At 57.1% G+C, this 12,158-nt stretch overlaps 1 long non-coding RNA gene across 1 annotated transcript in view; it reads left to right on the top strand.

The window, feature by feature from the left end:
• The first annotated feature begins 8,922 nt into the window (after nucleotides 1–8,922).
• LOC132388012 (uncharacterized) overlaps nucleotides 8,923–12,158 on the top strand; it is a 30,909-nt gene continuing 27,673 nt past the window's right edge. The window contains exon 1 of the long non-coding RNA XR_009510116.1: nucleotides 8,923–9,316. This is a non-coding gene — a long non-coding RNA (uncharacterized LOC132388012). The remainder of the gene's footprint in view (nucleotides 9,317–12,158) is intronic.

Here is a 12,158-nt window from a genome sequence, read left to right as displayed (position 1 = left end):
GGCTCGCTGCACTGTTTGCAACAGTGACTTTTCTATTGCCCATGGGGGATTAAATCACTGTTGAGGTGAGTTTAACGGGTGTCATTCGTTCATTCGCATAGCTAACGCTATTTAAACTAGCTGGCTGGCCGCTAAGGAGCTACTCTCTTGCAGACATCCCACCTCTCCCGGGAGTTCCGGGAGTCTCCCGCAAATTGATGGTGTCTGCTTCCTTGAAATGCGACTTTGCAGGGTGGAATTCATTGAGTGATGGAATGGTGCAGACGGAGCTTCACTGTGTGTTTGGCATTGCAAGTGTGTGATGGGACGGTGTGGAGGGAGATTAACTCTGTGTCTGACCCTGGGAGTGTGTGATGGGACGGTGCGGGGTGAGATTCACTCTGTGTCTGACCCCGGGAGTGTGTGATGGGACAGTGTGGAGGGAGATTCACTCTGTGTCTGACCCCGGAGTGTGTGATGGGACGGTGTGGAGGGAGATTCACTCTGTGTCTGACCCCGGGAGTGTGTGATGGGACGGTGTGGAGGGAGATTCACTCTGTCCGACCCCGGGAGTGTGTGATGGGACGGTGAGGAGGGAGATTCACTGTGTCTGACCCCGGGAGTGTGTGATGGGACGGTGTGGGGGGAGATTCACTCTGTGTCTGAACCCGGGAGAGTGTGGAGGGAGATTCACTCAGTGTCTGACCCCTGGAGTGTGTGATGGGACGGTGTGGAGGGAGATTCACTCTGTGTCTGTCCCCGGGAGTGTGTGATGGGACGGTGTGGAGGGAGATTCACTCTGTGTCTGACCCCGGGAGAGTGTGATGGGACGGTGCGGAGGGAGATTCACTCTGTGTCTGACCCCGGGAGTGTGTGATTTGACAGTGTGGAGGGAGATTCACTCTGTGTCTGTCCCCGGGAGTGTGTGATGGGACGGTGTGGAGGGAGATTCACTCTGTGTCTGAACCCGGGAGTGTGTGATGGGCCGGTGCGGAGGACAATTCTCTGTGTCTGACCCCGGGAGTGTGTGATTTGACGGTGTGGAGGGAGATTCACTCTGTGTCTGACCCAGGGAGTGTGTGATGGGACGGTGTGGAGGGAGATTCACTCTGTGTCTGACCCCAGGAGTGTGTGATGGGACGGTGTGGAGGGAGATTCACTCTGTGTCTGACCCCGGGAGTGTGTGATGGGACGGTGTGGAGGGAGATTCACTCTGTGTCTGACCCCGGGAGAGTGTGATGGGACGGTGTGGAGGGAGATTCACTCTGTGTCTGACCCCGGGAGAGTGTGATGGGACCGTGCGGAGGGAGATTCACTCTGTGTCTGACCCCGGGAGTGTGTGATGTGACCGTGCGGAGGGAGATTCACTCTGTGTCTGACCCCGGGAGTGTGTGATGGGCCGGTGTGGAGGGAGATTCACTCTGTGTCTGACCCGGGTGTGTGTGATGGGACGGTGTGGAGGGAGATTCACTCTGTGTCTGACCCCGGGAGTGTGTGATGGGACGTTGTGCAGGGAGATTCACTCTGTGTCTGACCCCGGGAGTGTGTGATGGTACGGTGTGGAGGGAGATTCACTCTGTGTCTGACCCCGGGAGTGTGTGATGGGACGGTGAGGAGGGAGATTCACTCTGTGTCTGACCCCGGGAGTGTGCGATGGGACGGTGCGGAGGGAGATTCACTCTGTGTCTGACCCCGGGAGTGTGTGATGGGACGGTGTGGAGGGAGATTCACTCTGTGTCTGACCCCGGGACTGTGTGATCGGACGGTGTGGAGGGAGATTCACTCTGTGTCCGACCCCGGGAGTGTGTGATGGGACGGTGCGGAGGGAGATTCACTCTGTGTCTGGTCCCGGGAGTGTGTGATGGGACGGTGCGGAGGGAGATTCACTCTGTGTCTGACCCCGGGAGTGTGTGATGGGACGGTGCGGAGGGAGATTCACTCTGTGTCTGACCCCGGGAGTGTGTGATGGGACGGTGTGGAGGGAGATTCACTCTGTGTCTGACCCGGGAGTGTGTGATGGGACGGTGTGGAGGGAGATTCACTCTGTGTCTGACCCCGGGAGTGTGTGATGGGGCGGTGTGGAGGGAGCTTCACTCTGTGTCTGACCCCGGGAGTGTGTTATGGGAGATTCACTCTGTGTCTGACACGGGAGTGAGCGATGGGACGGTGCGGAGGGAGATTCACTCTGTGTCTGACCCCGGGAGTGTGTGATGGGACGGTGTGGAGGGAGATTCACTCTGTGTCTGATCCCGGGAGTGTGTGATGGGACGGTGTGGAGGGAGATTCACTCTGTGTCTGACCCCGGAGTGTGTGATGGGGCGGTGTGGAGGGAGATTCACTCTGAGTCTGACCCCGGGAGTGTGTGATGGGACGGTGCGGAGGGAGATTCACTCTGTGTCTGACCGCTGTAGTTTGTGATGGGCCGGTGTGGAGGGAGATTCACTCTGTGTCTGACCCCGGGTGTGTGTGATGGGACGGTGTGGAGGGAGATTCACTCTGTGTCTGACCCCGGGAGTGTGTGATGGGACGTTCTGCAGGGAGATTCACTCTGTGTCTGACCCCGGGAGTGTGAGATGGGACGGTGTGGAGGGAGATTCACTCTGTGTCTGACCACCGGAGTGTGTGATGGGACGGTGTGGAAGGAGATTCACTCTGTGTCTGACCCCGGGAGTGTGTGATGGGACGGTGTGGAGGGAGATTCACTCTGTGTCTGACCCCGGGACTGTGTGATCGGACGGTGTGGAGGGAGATTCACTCTGTGTCCGACCCCGGGAGTGTGTGATGGGACGGTGCGGAGGGAGATTCACTCTGTGTCTGGTCCCGGGAGTGTGTGATGGGACGGTGCGGAGGGAGATTCACTCTGTGTCTGACCCCGGGAGTGTGTGATGGGACGGTGCGGAGGGAGATTCACTCTGTGTCTGACCCCGGGAGTGTGTGATGGGACGGTGTGGAGGGAGATTCACTCTGTGTCTGACCCCGGGAGTGTGTGATGGGACGGTGTGGAGGGAGATTCACTCTGTGTCTGACCCCGGGAGTGTGTGATGGGGCGGTGTGGAGGGAGCTTCACTCTGTGTCTGACCCCGGGAGTGTGTTATGGGAGATTCACTCTGTGTCTGACACCGGGAGTGAGCGATGGGACGGTGCGGAGGGAGATTCACTCTGTGTCTGACCCCGGGAGTGTGTGATGGGACGGTGTGGAGGGAGATTCACTCTGTGTCTGATCCCGGGAGTGTGTGATGGGACGGTGTGGAGGGAGATTCACTCTGTGTCTGACCCCGGGAGTGTGTGATGGGGCGGTGTGGAGGGAGATTCACTCTGAGTCTGACCCCGGGAGTGTGTGATGGGACGGTGCGGAGGGAGATTCACTCTGTGTCTGACCGCTGTAGTTTGTGATGGGCCGGTGTGGAGGGAGATTCACTCTGTGTCTGACCCCGGGTGTGTGTGATGGGACGGTGTGGAGGCAGATTCACTCTGTGTCTGACCACGGGAGTGTGTGATGGGACGTTCTGCAGGGAGATTCACTCTGTGTCTGACCCCGGGAGTGTGTGATGGTACGGTGTGGAGGGAGATTCACTCTGTGTCTGACCCCGGGAGTGTGTGATGGGACGGTGAGGAGGGAGATTCACTCTGTGTCTGACCCCGGGAGTGTGCGATGGGACGGTGCGGAGGGAGATTCACTCTGTGTCTGACCCCGGGAGTGTGTGATGGGACGGTGTGGAGGGAGATTCACTCTGTGTCTGACCCCGGGACTGTGTGATCGGACGGTGTGGAGGGAGATTCACTCTGTGTCCGACCCCGGGAGTGTGTGATGGGACGGTGCGGAGGGAGATTCACTCTGTGTCTGGTCCCGGGAGTGTGTGATGGGACGGTGCGGAGGGAGATTCACTCTGTGTCTGACCCCGGGAGTGTGTGATGGGACGGTGCGGAGGGAGATTCACTCTGTGTCTGACCCCGGGAGTGTGTGATGGGACGGTGTGGAGGGAGATTCACTCTGTGTCTGACCCCGGGAGTGTGTGATGGGACGGTGTGGAGGGAGATTCACTCTGTGTCTGACCCCGGGAGTGTGTGATGGGGCGGTGTGGAGGGAGCTTCACTCTGTGTCTGACCCCGGGAGTGTGTTATGGGAGATTCACTCTGTGTCTGACACCGGGAGTGAGCGATGGGACGGTGCGGAGGGAGATTCACTCTGTGTCTGACCCCGGGAGTGTGTGATGGGACGGTGTGGAGGGAGATTCACTCTGTGTCTGATCCCGGGAGTGTGTGATGGGACGGTGTGGAGGGAGATTCACTCTGTGTCTGACCCCGGGAGTGTGTGATGGGGCGGTGTGGAGGGAGATTCACTCTGAGTCTGACCCCGGGAGTGTGTGATGGGACGGTGCGGAGGGAGATTCACTCTGTGTCTGACCGCTGTAGTTTGTGATGGGCCGGTGTGGAGGGAGATTCACTCTGTGTCTGACCCCGGGTGTGTGTGATGGGACGGTGTGGAGGGAGATTCACTCTGTGTCTGACCCCGGGAGTGTGTGATGGGACGTTCTGCAGGGAGATTCACTCTGTGTCTGACCCCGGGAGTGTGAGATGGGACGGTGTGGAGGGAGATTCACTCTGTGTCTGACCACCGGAGTGTGTGATGGGACGGTGTGGAAGGAGATTCACTCTGTGTCTGACCCCGGGAGTGTGTGATGGGACGGTGTGGAGGGAGATTCACTCTGTGTCTGACCCCGGGACTGTGTGATCGGACGGTGTGGAGGGAGATTCACTCTGTGTCCGACCCCGGGAGTGTGTGATGGGACGGTGCGGAGGGAGATTCACTCTGTGTCTGGTCCCGGGAGTGTGTGATGGGACGGTGCGGAGGGAGATTCACTCTGTGTCTGACCCCGGGAGTGTGTGATGGGACGGTGCGGAGGGAGATTCACTCTGTGTCTGACCCCGGGAGTGTGTGATGGGACGGTGTGGAGGGAGATTCACTCTGTGTCTGACCCCGGGAGTGTGTGATGGGACGGTGTGGAGGGAGATTCACTCTGTGTCTGACCCCGGGAGTGTGTGATGGGGCGGTGTGGAGGGAGCTTCACTCTGTGTCTGACCCCGGGAGTGTGTTATGGGAGATTCACTCTGTGTCTGACACCGGGAAGTGAGCGATGGGACGGTGCGGAGGGAGATTCACTCTGTGTCTGACCCCGGGAGTGTGTGATGGGACGGTGTGGAGGGAGATTCACTCTGTGTCTGATCCCGGGAGTGTGTGATGGGACGGTGTGGAGGGAGATTCACTCTGTGTCTGACCCCGGGAGTGTGTGATGGGGCGGTGTGGAGGGAGATTCACTCTGAGTCTGACCCCGGGAGTGTGTGATGGGACGGTGCGGAGGGAGATTCACTCTGTGTCTGACCGCTGTAGTTTGTGATGGGCCGGTGTGGAGGGAGATTCACTCTGTGTCTGACCCCGGGTGTGTGTGATGGGACGGTGTGGAGGGAGATTCACTCTGTGTCTGACCCCGGGAGTGTGTGATGGGACGTTCTGCAGGGAGATTCACTCTGTGTCTGACCCCGGGAGTGTGTGATGGGACGGTGTGGAGGGAGATTCACTCTGTGTCTGACCCCGGGAGTGTGAGATGGGACGGTGTGGAGGGAGATTCACTCTGTGTCTGACCCCCGGAGTGTGTGATGGGACGGTGTGGAAGGAGATTCACTCTGTGTCTGACCCCGGGAGTGTGTGATGGGACGGTGTGGAGGGAGATTCACTCTGTGTCTGACCCCGGGAGTGTGTGATCGGACGGTGTGGAGGGAGATTCACTCTGTGTCCGACCCCGGGAGTGTGTGATGGGACGGTGCGGAGCGAGATTCACTCTGTGTCTGGTCCCGGGAGTGTGTGATGGGACGGTGTGGAGGGAGATTCACTCTGTGTCTGATCCCGGGAGTGTGTGATGGGGCGGTGTGGAGGGAGATTCACTCTGTGTCTGACCCCGGGAGTGTGTGATCGGACGGTGCGGAGGGAGATTCACTCTGTGTCTGACCCCGGGAGTGTGTGATGGGACGGTGTGGAGGGAGATTCACTCTGTGTCTGACCCCGGGAGTGTGTGATGGGACGGTGTGGAGGGAGATTCACTCTGTGTCTGACCCCGGGAGTGTGTGATGGGGCGGTGTGGAGGGAGCTTCACTCTGTGTCTGACCCCGGGAGTGTGTTATGGGAGATTCACTCTGTGTCTGACCCCGGGAGTGAGCGATGGGACGGTGCGGAGGGAGATTCACTCTGTGTCTGACCCCGGGAGTGTGTGATGGGACGGTGTGGAGGGAGATTCACTCTGTGTCTGATCCCGGGAGTGTGTGATGGGACGGTGTGGAGGGAGATTCACTCTGTGTCTGACCCCGGGAGTGTGTGATGGGGCGGTGTGGAGGGAGATTCACTCTGTGTCTGACCCCGGGAGTGTGTGATGGGACAGTGTGGAGTGAGATTCACTCTGTGTCTGACCCCGGGAGTGTGTGATGGGACGGTGTGGAGGGAGATTCACTCTGTGTCTGACCCCGGGAGTGTGTGATGGGACAGTGTGGAGGGAGATTCACTCTGTGTCTGACCCCGGGAGTGTGTGATTTGACGGTGTGGAGGGAGATTCACTCTGTGTCTGACCCCGGGAGTGTGTGATTTGACGGTGTGGAGGGAGATTCACTCTGTGTCTGACCCCGGTAGTGTGTGATGGGACGGTGCGGAGGGAGATTCACTCTGTGTCTACCCCGGGACTGTGTGATGGGCCGGTGTGGAGGACAATTCTCTCTGTGTCTGGTCCCGGGTGTGAGTAAATTTACAAATGTAAATGAAACAATGTGTGAGCTGCTGACGTGCGGGAATAAATAAGCTGCTCCCGACTCACTCACAGTCACACACAATTAACTGACCGGCGACAAGGAGTGACAGTTTGAATAATCAGTCCCGTTTCTCACCGTCACTCTGAACCGGGGAACCGATGATTATAAAATCACACTTCAGGGCCGTGTCCGGGATCGCTGCAGATCCAGGGTCACTGCCGAGGGATTTGTCCATTTAACATCATTATATCGGCCAGGCTGCCGAATGCACCGTCCTCAGCAAAGGGGGCAAAAGGATTCTCTCCCGGGATCATCCCCCCCCACCCCGGGACACCGGTGTCCCAGACTGAGCCCCGGACCCCGGGCTCTTCCTGTCCGGGTAATTCCCCGGGGAGTCACGTGGGGAGTCTCGTACACGCACTTCCGGTGGAAGCTGTCCCGCCGGACAACAGGCGGAAACACGTCATTGCGGGACCGCTGCGAGCGACGCACACAGCGCGAGGCCCGAGCCGGGTCCGTTAAAACCGTTGAAAGTTGAACCAGGCGCGCGGCCGTTAAAGGTAAGGGCGGGAGTTAAAGGGGAGGGCGGGGAGTCGGCCAAATGTCCCCATCCCGCGGGCGGGGATGTTCACACATTCAGATCCACCATCAGTCCGGGTCTGGGTTCCAGGTAAGATAAAGGTTAAAGGCCAAATGTCCACAGATCCACCATCAGTCCGGGTCTGGGTTCCTGTAGAGATCTCAGTTCCTTCATCCCGGTCTCACTGAACCGATTCCCCACATTCAGATGTTCACAGATCCACCATCAGTCCGGGTCTGGGTTCCTGTAGAGATCTCAGTTCCTTCCTCCCGGTCTCACTGAACCGATTCACCACATTCAGATGTTCACAGATCCACTCTCAGTCCGGGTCTGGGTTCCTGCAGAGATCTCAGTTCCTTCATCCCGGTCTCACTGAACCGATTCCCCACATTCAGATGTTCACAGATCCACCATCAGTCCGGGTCTGGGTCCCTGTGGAGATCTCAGTTCCTTCTCCCCGGTCTCACTGAACCGATTCTCCCACAGCCTGAAACAGATGGGAGAATAAAGATGAAATAAACAGATCACACAACAGTGTCAGTAACAGGGGACCGGGGTTAATGTTTCAACAACACTCACAGACAAATATCTCCAGAAAACCCGCGGATCCGCTGATATTTTATCACATTGAACATTAACACAAACACTCACCGGATCCACTCCAGACTCGGGAGGGTCAGTATGAGGCGGCGGAGAGCGGGGACAGATCGGTCTGTCAGAGAGTTGTATCCCAGGTTCAGCACCGTCAGTGATGGGTTTGTAATGAGAGCGGAGACGAGATCCTCGACACCAGAATCTGTGAGACCGACCTCCCTCAGCCTGGAGATGAGAGAGAGTGAGGGTGAAGGACACAGAGAGACAGGAAACGGTACAATTCCCCAGTGTTTATCAGTAACACAATTACTGATCACATTAATGTTCAGTGTCAGACACCCAGTGACTGTAAACACAATCTCCCACAGTCTGGAGATGAGAGAGAGTGAGGGTGAAGGACACAGAGAGACAGGAGACGGTACAAATCCCCAGTGTTTATCAGTAACACAATTACTGATCACATTAATGTTCAGTGTCAGACACCCAGTGACTGTAAACACAATCTCCCACAGCCTGGAGATGAGAGAGAGTGAGGGTGAAGGACACAGAGAGACAGGAGACGGTACAAATCCCCAGTGTTTATCAGTAACACAATTACTGATCACATTAATGTTCAGTGTCAGACACCCAGTGACTGTAAACACAATCTCCCACAGCCTGGAGATGAGAGAGAGTGAGGGTGAAGGACACAGAGAGACAGGAGACGGTACAAATCCCCAGTGTTTATCAGTAACACAAGTACTGATCACATTAATGTTCAGTGTCAGACACCCAGTGACTGTAAACACAATCTCCCACAGTCTGGTACTTACCACAGTTTCTGTATTTTACACTCCGGGTTCCTCAGAGCCGCAGACACCAGTTTCACTCCTGAATCCCCCAGTTTATTACCACTCAGGTTCAGCCCCGTCAGTGATGGGTTTGTACTGAGAGCGGAGGCGAGATCCTCGACACCAGAATCTGTGAGACCGACACCCCTCAGCCTGGAGATGAGAGAGAGTGAGGGTGAAGGACACAGAGAGACAGGAGACGGTACAAATCCCCAGTGTTTATCAGTAACACAATTACTGATCACATTAATGTTCAGTGTCAGACACCCAGTGACTGTAAACACAATCTCCCACAGCCTGGAGATGAGAGAGAGTGAGGGTGAAGGACACAGAGAGACAGGAGACGGTACAAATCCCCAGTGTTTATCAGTAACACAATTACTGATTTTTTTCTTCAGCACGACTGCGCAAGTCGGCCAGTGAGAACAGCGAGAAGAGTTTAAAAGGAAGACAGATTTACAGAGCGAGCGTCAGAGGAACGGGAGACAGGGTAGGAAGGCTTTGGCTCAACGGGGCTTCGGCGATAAAGGGTCGAGGCGAGGTAGGTTATCTGTTTACAATACAGACAGAGAGTATGTGTGTGAGGCTGGGTTTCTGTGCTCGGTGTCAGATGTGGGGGATCCTGGAGACTCCCAGCCTCCCGGACGGCAACATCTGCACCCGGTGTGTCGAGCTGCAGCTCCTTAGGGACCGAGTTAGGGAACTGGAGATGCAGCTCGATGACCTTCGTCTGGTCAGGGAGAGCGAGGAGGTGATAGAGAGGAGTTACAGGCAGGTGGTCACACCGGGGCCACGGGAGACCGAGGAACTGGGTCACAGTCAGGAGAGGGAAGGGCAAGAAGCAGGTACTAGTGAATACCCCAGTGGCTGTTCCCCTTGACAATAAGTACTCCGGTTCGAGTACTGCTGGAGAGGGAGCAACAACAGCTGCACCTCTGGCACAGTCTGGCCCTGTGGCTCAGGAGGGTGGGGAAAGGAAGAGGATGGCAGCAGAGATAGGGGACTATAGTTAGGGGGTCAGACAGACGATTCTGTGGACGCAGTAAAGAAACTCGGATGGTAGTTTGCCTCCCAGTTTCCAGGGCCAGGATGTTCCTGATCACGTCCAAGATATCCTGCAGTGGGAGGGAGAACAACTGGAGGTCGTGGTACATATTGGTACCAGTGACATTGGTAGGAAAAGGGAAGAGGTCCTGAAAACAGACGACAGGGAGTTAAGAAGTAATTTGAGAAGCAGGACCTTAAAGGTAGTGATCTTGGAATTACTGTCTGTCCCACGTGACAGTGAGAATAAGATTAGGATGAGGTGGAGGATAAACGCATGGCCGAGGGATTGGAGCAGGAGGCCGGGATTCAGATTTCTGGATCATTGGGACCTCTTTTGGAGCAGGTGTGACCTGCACAGAAAGGACGGGTTGCACTTGAATCCCAGGGGGAACAATATCCTGACAGCAAGGTTTGCTCAGGCTACTGGGGAGAGTTTAAACTAGAATTGCTGGGGGGAGGGAACCAAATTGATGTGATGGAGGAGAGGAAGGTCGGCTCACAAATAGAGAGAATTTGGAGACAGTGTGAAAGGGAGGATACGCAGGTGATAGAGAAGGGAGGCACTCAGTCCGATGGTTTGAGATGTGTCTATTTTAATGCAAGGAGTATGATGAATAAAATAAATGATTGAGTGAGTCTCTGTGGGTGGAAGTTAGGAACAGGAAGGAGTCAATAACTCTACTGGGTGTATTGTATAGACCACCCAACAGTAACAGGGACATCGAGGAGCAGATAGGGAGACCGATTCTGGAAAGGAGTAACAATAACAGGGTTGTTGAAGTGGGAGATTTTAATTTCCCAACGACTGATTAGCATCTCCCTAGAGTGAGGGGTGTCGATGGGGTGGAGTTTGTGAAGTGTGTTCAGGAAGGTTTCTTGAAGCAATATGTACATAAGCCTACAAGAGGAGAGGCTGTACTTGATCTGGTTTTGGGAAACGAACCTGGTCAGGTGTCAGATCTCTCAGTGGGACAGCATTTTGGAGATAGTGATCATAATTCTATCTCTTTTACCATAGCATCTTGGAGGAAGGGGAATGGGGAAGAGAGATCCCACAGGAGGAAGGGGGACGGGGAGGGGAGATCCCACAGGAGGAAGGGGGACGGGGAGGAGAGATCGTACAAGAGGAAGGGGGACGAGGAGGAGAGATCCCACAGGAGGAAGGGGGACGGGCAGGAGAGATCCCACAGGTGGAAGGGGGACGGGGAGGGGAGATCCCACAGGAGGCAGGGGGACCGGGAGGAGAGATCCCACGGGAGGAGGGGGACGGGAAGGGGAGATCCCTCAGGAGGAAGGGGGACGGGGAGGGGAGATCCCAGAGGAGGAAGGGGGACGGGCAGGAGAGATCACACAGAAGGAAGGGGGATGGGGAGGAGCGATCCCACAGGCGGAAGGGGGACGGGGAGCAGAGATCCCACAGCAGGAAGGTGGACGGGGAGGAGATCCCACAGGAGGAAGGGGGACGGGGAGGAGATCACACAGGAGGAATGGGGACCGGGAGCAGAGATCCCACAGCAGGAAGGTGGACGGGGAGGAGATCCCACAGGAGGAAGGGGTCGGGGAGGAGATCCGTCAGGAGGAAGGGGGACGGGGAGGAGAGATCCCACAGGAGGAAGGCAGACGGGGAGCAGAGATCCCACAGCAGGAAGGGGGACTGGGAGATCCCATAGGAGGAAGGGGTACGGGGAGGGGAGATTCCACAGGTGGAAGGGGGACGGGGAGGGGAGATCCCACAGGAGGCAGGGGGACGGGGAGGAGAGATCCCACGGGAGGAAGGGGGACGGTGAGGGGAGGTCCCACAGGAGGAAGGGGGTCGGGGAGGAGAGATCCCACAGGAGGAAGGGGGACGGGGAGGAGAGATCCCACAGGAGGAAGGGGGACAGGGAAGAGAGACCCCACAGGAGGAAGGGTGACGGGGAGGGGTGATCCCACAGGAGGAAGGGGGATGGGCAGGGGAGATCCCACAGGAGGAAGGGGGACGGGTAGGGGACATCCCACAGGAGGAAGGGGGACGGGGGGGGAATGATCCCACAGGATGAGGGGTGACGGGGAGGAGAGACCCCACAGGAGGAAGTGGGACGGGGAGGAGAGTCCCCACAGGAGGAAGGGGGACGGGGAGGAGAGACCACACAGGAGGAAGGTGGACGGGGAAGAGAGACCCCACAGGAGGAAGGGGGACGGGGAAGAGAGACCCCACAGGAGGACGGTGGACGGGGAGGAGAGACCCCACAGGAGGAAGGGGGACGGGGACGAGAGATCCCACAGGAGGAAGGGGGACGGGGAGGAGAGATCCCACAGGAGGAAGGGGAACGGGGAGGAGATCCCACAGGAGGAAG

The sequence above is a fragment of the Hypanus sabinus genome, unplaced genomic scaffold, assembly GCF_030144855.1.
Source record: "Hypanus sabinus isolate sHypSab1 unplaced genomic scaffold, sHypSab1.hap1 scaffold_249, whole genome shotgun sequence".
NCBI lineage: Eukaryota > Metazoa > Chordata > Chondrichthyes > Myliobatiformes > Dasyatidae > Hypanus > Hypanus sabinus.
This window is presented reverse-complemented; position numbering and strand designations above follow the sequence as displayed.